At 35.8% G+C, this 12,768-nt stretch overlaps 1 protein-coding gene across 3 annotated transcripts in view; it reads left to right on the top strand.

Moving 5' to 3' along the window:
- The window catches only part of LOC121266967 (E3 ubiquitin-protein ligase PRT6), a 32,673-nt gene extending 23,792 nt beyond the window's left edge, over positions 1-8,881 (top strand). For 2 of the 3 annotated variants that reach the window (XM_041170840.1, XM_041170837.1), the window contains exon 19: positions 4,584-5,052. The gene's annotated coding sequence lies outside the window, so the exon portion shown is untranslated. Of the gene's footprint in view, positions 1-4,583; positions 5,053-8,606 lie in introns of those variants that run through there. The other variant, XM_041170838.1, reaches the window with a different exon arrangement.
- The last annotated feature ends 3,887 nt before the right edge of the window (positions 8,882-12,768 follow it).

The following is a 12,768-nucleotide window of genomic DNA, read 5'->3' as shown; positions in this document are numbered from 1 at the left end:
CATTAGTAATTAGTGCATTCATCTCTTCTTGAACAGCCAATCTCCATTCCGAGTGATCCAGGGCTTCCTGAATGGTTATTGGAATAAACAGATGAGAAACACTTGATGTAAAGGCTTATGAGTATCAGAGAGTCTATGATAGGATAGATGTTTGGCAATAGGATATGTGGTACAGGTTCAAACTCCTTTCCTAAGGGCTATAGGCAGATCAAGATCAGCTGAATTATCAACAGAATGAGCAGGAGAAGAAGAGGTACCTGGAGTATTTGAATGACCAACTCGTGGAGGTGATGATGATTGGCCTTGCTCCGGATTTGAAGAATGATTTCTATTATTCTGAAGATCTCTTCTTCTGGTATAAACACGAAACTCAGATGAGGGAATATTTGGTAGTATTTCTCTCCCTGTTTGTGAATCACTCATGCCTTGTACTGATAGACTAGTATATCCATTATTTTCACTAGGTCAAGTATTGGTTTCATGACCTTTCAAAGGAGAAGTATGGATGTCAATGTCAAGGAAAACATTAGGGAGAGGTGTAGAAGTTTGTCAGAACTCATCTTCACTTTTCTAGATAGTTATGGTTAAAATAAGATTGTTTTTCAATAAAAACGACATCCATACTTATGTGATTTTTTTTTTTTTTATGGGATTAAAACATTTGTACCCTCTCTTATTAGGAGCATATCTGAGGAAAACACATTTTTCTGCCCTAGGATCAAGTTTGGATCAAAGATGGGTCAGTATATGAACAAAAACAGTGCACCCAAAAACTTTTAGCTGCAAATCTGATGTTATCCAACAAGTAGGGAAAATCTCCTATAGGCAAACTAAAAGGGTGATGTATTTTAAAACTCGAGTAGGCATCCTATTAATGAGATAACATGCAGTTAAAAGAGCATCACCCCATAAATATTTAGGAACATGCATAGAAAACAGTATGGCTCATGCAACCTCTAATAAGTGAAAATTTTTTCTCTTGGCAATGTCATTTTGTTGTGGGGTGCCATGACAAGTGGATTGGTGTTGAATACCCTTTTCTGAAAGAAAAATTCTTAAACATTTGTTAAAATATTCAGCACCATTGTCGGTTCTAAGAAATACTGATTGTTGTTTGAAACTGATTTTCAACCATATTATAAAACTCCTTGAATATTTTTTCAACTTCAGATTTGTCACTCATCAAATACACCCAACACAACTGTGTATGATCGTCAATAAACGTCACAAACCATTTTTTTCCATATGCAGTAGTGATTTTTTAGGGACCCCAAACATCACTATGGATTAAATAAAAAGGTTTTGAAGCATGATAAATTTTTTATTTATAAGTGTTTCAATGACTCTTGGATAAATGACAAGTATCACAATGAAGAGAGTTGCAATCCAAGGTTTTAAATAAGCTAGGAAACAAATGTGTTAAATAGGGAAAACTAGGATGTCCTAGTCTAAGATGCCAAAGCATTATTTGTTCACGTACAGATATTGAACTAGTACTACTACTCAAACCCCGAGCTTGTTTATTGTTGAATAGGTTCTCATCGAAATAATAGAGTCCATCAATCATCCTAGCACTTCCAATCATCCTCCCCGGGAGTTGGTCCTGAAATTCACAATGGGAATCGAAAAATATGACACGACAATTAGAATCCCATGAGAGTTTACTAACAGACAGCAAATTACAAGCAAGTTTAGGGACGTGTAGGTCTAATTTTAGTTCGATTTTCTCAGAGATTTGGACAGATCCTATTTCGGCAATGGATGAAAAACTCTCATATGCAATTCTAACCTTTTTATTACCAAGACAAGGGTAATAAGATTGAAACAATTATGAGGTATTAGTCATATGATCGGAGTAATAAGATTGAAACAATTGTGAGGTATTAGTCATATGATCGGATGCACCATAATCAATAATCCATGGTGCAAGAGCTAAGCCACAAGAGTAGGCACTAGAGATATCACTTGTTTGGGCCAAGGAACCAATAGGAGGACCGAATGTAGGAGTGGATTTCAGCAATTGAAGAAAGTGATCCACCTGCGCAGCACTCAAGAAATTAGCCTTGGCTTCATGGGCTTTCCATGGAGTTTCCAGCAAGTCTCTCAAGTGTGGCGTGGCTTACTACAATAATCGCACCATACTCTAGGCTTTTCTTCAAAACTCCTGTTACGATCCCACATCGACTAAGTATGGGATTGGTTGGTGGTTTATAAGCCTCTAGACACCCTTCCCTTGTAAGCCGGTTTTCAAATGTGAGTTCTACCTAGTGGGTTCATAACAAATGGTATCAGAGCCACCCCATGTATGCAGTCCATGTTGGCACAGTTGCAATCGTGCGACACAAGGATTCTGGCATTCTCCACCATCTTATTGTGCTTGCAATCATCAGGATTTTTTCATTTATAATCATTGAATAAGTCTAAATCCTACCATAGTCCCTTAAGAACATTGAAATACCTTGTTACACTGCCTTCTCCTTGGTGAGTATTGCTGATCGTTTGCTGCAATTCATATATCTGAGAGTAATTTCCAAGGTCAGAGTACATCTAACTAACATTGTCCCAGAGTTCCCTTGCAGTAGAATGGCACATGTAAATTGCGCTAATCTCTTCATCCATAGCATTCACAAGCCACACCATCACCAAGGAATTCTCAGCATCTCATACAACATAGGATGAGTCTGTTTTCTCGGGCTCCTTGGTTTCACCAGTCAGATACCATATCTTCCCTCTCCCTCGAATATACATCCAGACTAATTGTGACCACTGCAGGAAGTTAGCCTCCTTCATTCGTATGTTGGTGATTTGGACTGGTTCAAGTTTGGTTTCGGGTTTGGCCTTGTTTGTAGTATCAGGCATGGTGAAAGGTTTGACAACAACAGAAGAGAAGGGCAAAGATGAAGAAGGAAGAAAACCCAAGAGATTAGGGTTGGATTTGAGCCGCCAGAGAAATTAGGGTCTTGGACTAATCAGAGTGACACAAAGGAAGCGTGGTGGGCCCATAACCCACAAGTCTCAGGATCGGAACCTGGCTCTAATACGATCTAGAATGAGAGAGCAGTTTGTAGGAATAATTCTCGTTAATTCGTAGAGATACAAGGCAGTATTTATAAATTACAGCAGAAGAAAACAAGGAAAGAATAAATAGGAAAGATTAAATTAAATGCTAACTTCTAAGGAAACTAAATTTCCTATAATATTCACACATTTACAGTCAATATTCCCCTAGAATCCAGTAAAGTTGACTAGACAGATTTAGAAACTTTCCAACAGAATCGGATAAATAGCTTACCAGTGGAAGCTCCAGAAGGATCTAGAGTACACACCACCTTCCATATGTCCCTTTTGAAGAAGAAGCTTGGCCAGATGGTCAACAAAACTTCCATGGGTTAATGACAAGGGTCATCTTGAAACCCATCCAAATGCTAAATCAGAAAGAAATACGAGGAGAGGGAAGCACAGAAGAACCGAGCTTCTAGTTCATTACGAAGGCCAAGCCGAAGAAGATGCTGCCTGGGTACAGAAAGGATGGCTGAAGGCTACCTATACCTTGAGGCCTAGGTTTTCTAAGGCAGGGGGAGCTGTAACAGTCCTGTGGGTGCCCTTGAACATGGGTACTGGTGAAGTAAAGGAGGGCAAGGGAAGTGAAGGGGACAAAATGAGAAGACTGCGGGAGAGGAGAGTTATAAGGGACCTACGGCTATGATTCGAAGTGAAAATTGAACGGTGCAAGTTAAAGGGAGAAGTTCCTGGAGAGAGGCTTGGGGGATCAATTCTCACGCTCTTTGGAACAGATTGGATTTGGTTGCATTTGACATTTAAGTTGGCTGACTTTTGAAATTTGAATGGGCTGAATGGAACAGTAGCGTTTGGGGCAACAAAATAAGGAACAACTGAGCTAGTGGTTTTTCTTATAGAAAATGTTATGTTTTGTTAATATTCTTGTCAGGAGGCCCAGCTACCTCGAATTATCCAGAAATGCGTTCTCTTGAACTTAGTACTTTTAATCATGCGATCAAATAAAGCTTAGTCCAGTAATTATTCAATGGAATTCATTTATCAGTCTTATTTGGAGGTTACACACCATCACCCGTTCTTGCCTTTCAGCATTGGCTAGTGCTCAATTTTGATTCCTTTGATCTTTACGATGCTTATTCTTTATTAGTTTAGTCATAAAGGAACTCAAGTTTCACCTTTCTTGAGATGACTGCATATGCCAAGACCTTCTGCAGCTTCAGGGCAGGAGACTTTTAGGGCTTTTTGTTTGTGAATATTACAGCTGTGACAGACTTCTAGGAAGATCCCCTTTTGCCTCGCGGTTATAAAGTTATATTCCATTAACTGCCGATGGGAAGCATCCAATTTGATGAATCATACTTTCCTCATGCTGTCTATGAGATGGGTCATCTTTGCTAAGGATTATCTGTACAATTTATTTTTTCATTGAGATTATTTCCTACCACTGCCCTGGTTTGTGTAAAAGTGATTCAAGAGGCCCAGTACCTTACATTTTTTACGTTGGAATAAAGATTTGCATTCCATGAACCGCTTCTCATCCAGCTACATGCATTTGCAGATAACAGATAATACCATAATTTTCTTTCCACAAGCTCAATATTTGACGCGGACGGTGGATTTGGCTGCTGCTCATGGTTGTACAGTTTGCACATAATGTTTTTCCTTGTTAAGAACTCTAGCTTTTACGCGTTTTCCCCACTTTTCGTCCGTTGTGTCATGTGTTTCCGTCAGGTGGAATGGTGGGGCTGCTGCCGCTCCAAGGATTCTATGAAAACTTATATGCTTCATCCCTGTTCTTTTTCCTTATATTCATATATATAGATCTATATATGTTTCTGTTTCTGCTTTTACTTCTTTGTTATTTTTTTAGGGGAGATTTTTAGGGGAGAGAAGGGGGCTGGTGTTGGAAAAGGGGTGTGGTTGAATCAATCACACCAACCACTTGTGTAAGTAGTTGTAGTTCCTTTTGTAGATGAGCATCTTGTACATAAATGATCATCCGTCGCTGGACTCTTAAATTTCCTCTTTTCTTTTTTCATTTTATCTGAACCCTGCTAATGTTTCCTCAAAGTATAGGGCAAGACTGCACATAACCATGCCCCTAAACAGGAGTTAAGTCAGCACACCTTACCATGATTTTTCTCTGTTGCCGAGACCTTGAGCACGCTCAGCATATAGATCATTTTATGAGGCGCTGTGATAGCTCTCAAAATTAGTTTGCAGCTCTGTAGAAACTCAATCCTGCATCCACAAGAGTTTACGACAATTTGGTAGCCTGTCTGTAATGAATCTCCACTAGGCTTAGTTTGTTTTTGTAGATGAGTTAGATTAAAATTAAAAGTTGAATAAAATATGATTAAAATATATTTTTTTAATATTATTTTTGTTTTGATATTTGAAAAAGTTGAATTGTTTATTTTAATTTGTGTTGAATTTGAAAAAATTGTAATGATTAGATGAGATGAGATGAGTTGAGAGAAGTAAAAACAAATGAGATGAAAAATAAAAGAAAATGCAAGAAGCTCTGTAGACATTTGTTATCAAAATCGTTAAATATTGCCAAGGTATAGTCAAACAAAAAAGAACTTAAGCCTCATTTGGTTATACAGATCAGGTCAGATGAGATGAGAAATATGTGAATAATAGTTATATAAGTTGTGAATAGTAAGAAAATATTATGAATTAAGATTTTTATGAGGGTTTGGAAAATGAGAGAACAGGTTTAATAAAAAAAAGTAAAGAGGGTTAGAATATAATTTTTTAATATTATTTTTGTTTTGGGATTTAAAAAAAATTTAATTGTTTTTTTATTTTGTGTGGAAGTTTGAGAAAATTGTAATGATTAGGTAATGACTAGGTGAAATAATTAAAATTTTGAAATTGAAAAATAATTGTATTTAAATGGTGTTTAGATGTTGAGATGAGATTAGATGATTTGAAAGGTTTGTGAAATCAAACCAGACCTAAATTTTGGTTAACAAAAAAACAAAAAATTGAGAAGAGTAAGCAGAAATCTTCTTTTTGTTTAACTAATATAAGGAGTTCTCTCTTAAAAAAATCACAGGGTTGTAAATTTAAATCTCTCTTAGCAAGGGAATGTTGATCCAAAATTTCCTTTTTAGGTTTCAATCAACAGTTTTGGGTCGGACAACCTAGGCCTAAATGTTTCTAACCCTCAGACAACCTTTTATTTATTTTTTATTCTCTCTCCCCAGGAGCCAGGCCGGCAAATGTCTTGGAAATATGTGTTTAAAATCTCACGGCCGCATGGAATGTTTGTTGGAGGCGTGATGTAAAGTCTAGGATGATGGAGGTTGGTGTGCATATTTAGAACACCTCGGCCTGGTCCAATGCACGCTTCCTTGGCGTCTCTTAGAGATGGCAACTACATTTTGACGTAGCCATTTAACCCGCACCTTGCAATTATAGCAATAATAGACACTATTCTCACTACTTCGTGAAGTTCGTGCAGCTCTACCAGCTATCATGCATGCTACAATTTATTTAGTTCGAGGACACTGTTAGAGGGTGGTTCTTAGTTTCTCATATCAATCATCCAGCACCCCAATCCCAGGGGTACTGGGACATTCGCTCCATTACTCATATCCTTGCAATCTTACCATTTTGACAATCTTGGTATTAGAATATTACCATACTTATTATACAATAATTCATAATATTCTAGTATGTATGGTAATATGACTTATTATCTACCATATTTAGTTTATTATGTGAATCAGTCAGCATTAACTTATTGTATTTTCACTGTTTCTCTAGTCTCATTCACCTATAAATAGGGACATATGTTATGTATTAAAAAATAATTGACAATAGTAAAGATATAGCTCTCAAAGTCTTTCTCCCTCCTTCTCCATCTTCTTTTCTGTTATATTATATTTTATTTTTTGCCATGGTATCAGAGCCCTTGACTAATGCTAGGCTTGATTATGTAGACTATTTCTTTTAAAGTTATTCTGCTAGCTTTACCAGTCACAAAAATTCATAGTTACGTCCATTTTTCAATCTGGTTTTTCTCATATGACTACCAATTGATTGTACGAGTTGTCATTGTCATTTTGACATAAGAGCCATCGATTTCCTAATATCTCTTGCAGCATTTTCCCATTCGTGATAAGTCTCAAATTTAACGTGTTGTTTGATGCTCTTTCATGTTCACGACACGTTCTCCAGAGGCTTCCTACGCACTTAGTGGATCTTTGTTCGTGATAAGTCTTATATTCAATGTGTTATTTAGTGTTATTTTTCGTTCACGTTCTCCAAAAGCTTCCTACGCACTTAACAGATTGTCGTTTGTGATAAGTCTCATAATCAACATGTTATTTGGTGTTCTTTTCCATTCACCACATTCCCCAGAGGCTTCCTATGCACTTAACCGATCTCTATCTGTGATAAGTCTCGTATTCAACGTGTTATTTGGTATTCTTTTCCATTCACCACTCGTCTTTCAAAGGCTTCCTATGCACTTAACATTTCGCTACCCTCATTTTCATCATTAATCTCATCCATTAGTTTGTTTTCGCCCGCCATCCACTTGTGTCATGCACCACAGAGACACCTTTTGTCTGATCATTAATCAAATCCCCAAGTCTCATCCACCTGGACGATAGCATGATCTTATTTACGAATTCAAGATGATGTTTTTATCATCATTTTGAGTTTGAGGAGAATGTTAGAATATTACTATTCTTATTATAGAATATATTCATAATATTTTAGTATGTATGGTAATATGACTTATTCTCTACAATATTTAGTTTATTGTATAAATCGGCTAGTATCAATCAATATTATTGATTTATTCTATTTTCATTCTTTCTCTAGCCGACTAGTCTCATTCACTTATAAATAGGTACATATCTCATGTATTTAGGAATAATTGACAATAGTAAAATTGTAGCCCCGCAAAGCCTCTCTCCCTCCTCTCTTCTCCATCTCCTTTTCTATTATATTTATTTTATTTTCTATCATTTGGAGAGCTCAGAAAACCTACTGTTCGGCTAACCCCACTTCATCATCCATAATGTGGTCAAATGGGCTTTTATCTTTTGACATATCAGACTCCATTCTCGTATACTTGATCTCTTCTTTTATTTTTGATAGTGAATTCTCTGTGACAAACTTTGTGCTTCTGTTTATATTATTCAATCCCATATTTGTCAAGAAAACGAAAACAAATCGATTTATTACATGAATATCTAATATGATAAAGCTCATAAATACGGCTTAGTGAGGCTTCTTAGGATAAGTATCCTCTTCATCTCAAGTGATTATATGTATCAAAATGTGTGTTTTTTTTTTTTTTTTTTAGTATGGTGTTTTTTGTTTTGTATTTTTTTTAAATACACAAAAAAAAGGCTGCAAAAAAAAAAAAGAAAAAAAAATGTTTTAACACTGGCGGTAGAAAAGCTAGGTAGCTTTTGTCAGTGGCGTAGCAACGTCCTTAATATAAACATGAGTTATTTTATTCATTCACTTGCCAACATGATGTACAATGACGAAAATATTCAATTGTTTTACACTAAATGGATGCCATCTATCTATCTCACTTGAATCTTTGAATTGGACAGGCAATAGAGATAGGCACTGTTATCTATAAGGCGGGCTTTCAATTCCGAGCACCTGCAGCAGTGGCAACAAGGATGAGAAAGACAAATAACCAACCATGTATGCCTTCAATGATCAATGCCTCTCATCTTCCTCATGGAATGGGCTTCTCCTTACGAGATCTAGAATCTATTGTCTAATCTTGTATGGCAGATTAATTGAAAGTATCGTATTCTATTTGTGAATTTCTCATTACTATCTTTGGCTTATCTTTTAACTTTATTATTAGTTTTTACTAGAAAGTGTTGTACTCTTAAGATTTCTTCAAGTGTCATATTAATTCATTCAAATACTAAAATGCAACTTACTTTTTTCAAAAGTGTCTATTTTTTATTATCACGTAATAAAACTTGTATACATAGTTTGAGTTATGTCATAACTTATACCATTCAGCTGATATGACATAGTTCATTGACTCATAGATTATCTCTTTTTATGAAAAAATAAAATAAAATTCAAGGTTGATAAGTAATGTGACATTAATATAGTATAGGGCTGCTACTCGCCCTAAATACGGGCTGGTAGCCATCCTCCTTAGGCCCTGGAAAACACCATCCGGTCACCCATCCAACCCAAAAAGTCACAACCCATCAACTATCCAACTTAGAAAATTGCAGCACATCAATCATCCATGATCTAACACATAAAACAACAGTGCATCAATCATCCCCACGGTCGTTGTCGTTGGTGTCAGTCATCACTTATTTCAGACCCACAACTATAGGAGTTGGTCTCAACCAATAGAAATTATGTCTCGAAAAATAATTTACGCAATATTTTTTATAATATTTTATATAACTGTTTTAAATGAGAGGTATTTTTATAAAATATTTTATAAAAATAATATTATTTTATAAAAATATTCTTATTTTATAATATTATTGTACAATATATTATATAATATGTTGTATATATATCATTACTCATTTGACTCATTCTCACAACCATAGTCTTAAACATCACATATTTGAGTCCCATGAGCGTGACCGTTGGTCTCAGTCAACACAAGTTTGAAACTCACGACTGTAACCATGGCTCTCGACCAACACAAACTGATGGCGACAGACACAAGAAGGAGAAAGTAAGAAAAAAACAAACTGATGGCGACAGACACAAGAAGGAGAAAGTAAGAAAAAAATAAGAAAGGAGGAGGAAGAAGGATAAGGAGAAGAAAGGGGAGAGGCAAAGGTCGAAGAAGAGGGGGGGAATATGAAGAATTATGGGTTGGGTTATTTTTTTAGATTATATAGATAAAACTAAGTAGGCAGGCAGGCAGGCAAAAACCTGGGTGGCCCCCCTACGGCAGCTAAGTAACAAAATTTCAACCTCTCTACCTGCATGTTGTGGGTTTCGCACCCATTTCCGTTTCTCAACAGGTTGGGTGGATGGTTGGGATGGAGCAAGTTCAGATAACCCGCTTCCAGCCTTAATAGAATGTGATAGAAGAGGGATGAGAATATAGTGTTTTACTAAAAGGAATTGCTATAAATGAGAATGACTATGTTTGTTAATTGTCAAATTTTATTAAAACCAAAATTACGTCCCACACCTTACTTTTAAAGCCCTTTTTAGGAAAAGCTTTTTACTTTGAGGAAATGCAACTTTGACTTTTTCAAGTTTCAACCATTAAAACTCACAAACTAGGTTCATTTCTGTTGATATCCTCTTATGATTGCAAAATTAAGTTTTGATAAACAAGCAAATTGCCTTCGTATCGTAAAGAAGGGAATAACATACTAGAAAAACATAGTTCCAAATCTAAGGCTATAAGGATTGAAATTGTAATGAAACCAAATCTAAGTGTTACAAAAGTAATGCTACATATCATATTCTCATTCTATTTTTATCCTATTATATAAAATATGATACTTTTATCATCTTTAGATTAAACCTTTTTTTAAAAAAAAAAATTAAAAGTTGATAAGGAATGTCACTTTATCATAGGGAGATGAAAATAGAATGAGAGTATGGTAGGCAGAATTTCTCTATATTGAAATACCTTAATACGTTGTAGCATCTCCTTGGTTTAGCTCTACAAATCTCATGCCAATGTTCATGGGGTGCATCAGGAACTTCTTGACACATCTACGCACACGTCGCCTCTTGTTTACGATAGAAATTAAGATATCATTAAAATTGAAATGGGAAAAAGAATGAGGAGTATGAGTGAGAGAGAGAAACTTTGACAATATTCATTCTTAATTAAGTCCTTGATTTTCTTAGATTGTATGGCTTAGCCTCAAGTCAAATATTTTAAGATGAGGTTGGCTTTGACATCATTGCAATAATCTAAGGTCAAGGCACATCTATGCCTATACACTAAAAAGATTAATAATCAAGGTTACTCTTAAGATTTCATGGAATTATTATAAATTGTAAGAATTTATTTCTCCCATGAATGCAATATGAGATTTCGTTGACCACTCTCGTATACTAAATTCAAGGTATTACAATTTTTTTACTTTAAACCCCAATGTTTTCATCAGACCATTTGTTGCAAGTAGCATGGATTAAGTCCCACATTTTTTGTTCAGATTAATCCTAATACCATTTGTAAAGGTTCAAGAAAAACCTAAGCCATAGATATGGCTTATAATCTAAAGTAATAGTCAATTTTGTAATTGGAGTTCGTGTGCATCATTACAAATTGCAAGAGCTTTTTCCTCCCAAATAATCTTGGATCTCATCCACCACTTTCTTATGTTAGATTCGAGATATCACATATCTATTATATTCCCCATTTTTTAAAAAAATAATTAGGAGTTTACTCACCTGTCTAGGTTAATTGTTTTTTTTTTTTTCTCCCAAATCCATACAGGTGAGTGAATTGGCTGAGTGGCTCGGGTTTTGAAAATCCACCATCCATCCTAACTTTGAAATTTTACATAGGCTAATTAATGTTCTATAAATATTACACATTTTATATGTTTGATACTTTAATTAATTATCTCTCATTTTTTTTTTCTCTTTTGATGATTTTGAATAAAAACTACTGCTTTCAGATTCCAATTACATGTGTTTTGTCATATTACCATTTTTATCACTTTAAAATTATATTTCAATATTCTGTAGCGATGTATTTTAAAGTCAAGGAATGTGAATGATTCAGCATCCTTTAGAGGATTTTCCTAATCATACTCCTTACTATTGAGTACTATGGAGTCTGGTCTATACCGCTCGAGCAGAGTCTTTAGCCGCTCGAGTGGAGGCAAGTCAGAGAGTTCGCTTAAGTTTGCTCGATAATGAGGTCAAGCGGATGTGATACAGAGAGTTCACTCGACATCGCTCGATATACTGCTCGAGCGGAGACAAGTCAGAGAGTTCACTCAAGAGCCCCTCGACACATGGCTCGAACAGTTGACAAGAACCAGGTTCGGTCGATGCGCACTTGACACGCCATTCAAGCAAACATCGCTATTATTGAAATTATAGGATTTTCCACCATTTACAATATAAATATAATGTGTTCTGTCATATGGTTGTACAATGAGTGTACACTAGTCACCCAACATAGTATTGGGATTCCTTAAGTAATAAAAATCATCTGCAGCTCCCATGGACGTAGGCAATTTGTCAAACTACGTAAATCTTGTATCGTGTGATTGTTTGATTGTTCTTTTTGCATTTACTTTCAATTTATTGTCATCATTTTTCACAACAATTGATATCAAGAGCCAAGGTTCGGGTCTGAGGAAAAATGATGGCCGGAGAAGAAGTGAAGGTATTTGGGATCGAGAAGTTCGATGGCACAAATTATGGTTATTGGAGGATGCAGATAGAGGACTACTGCAATTGGAAGAGACTTCATCTTTCATTGTTGGGGAAGAAGCCGGACAGCATGGAAGCTGCTGATTGGAATATGTTGTGGATCAACAGGTTCTAGGGGTTATTCGGTTAACCCTGTCGAGATCCATTGCACACAACGTAATCAAGGAGAAGACGACTGCGGATCTCATGGCGGCTTTGCCAGGTATGTATGAAAAGCCGTCAAATAACAAGATACACTTAATGAAAAAGTTATTCAATTTGAAGATAGTAAAATGTACATCTGTTGTACAACATCTGAATGATTTTAATACTATCAAAAATTAATTGTCGTCTGTTGAAATTGATTTTGATGATGAG

Source organism: Juglans microcarpa x Juglans regia, chromosome 5S (genome assembly GCF_004785595.1).
Source record: "Juglans microcarpa x Juglans regia isolate MS1-56 chromosome 5S, Jm3101_v1.0, whole genome shotgun sequence".
Lineage (NCBI taxonomy): Eukaryota > Viridiplantae > Streptophyta > Magnoliopsida > Fagales > Juglandaceae > Juglans > Juglans microcarpa x Juglans regia.
The sequence above is the reverse complement of the archived record's forward strand: the minus strand, read 5'-3'. Positions and strand labels throughout refer to the sequence as shown.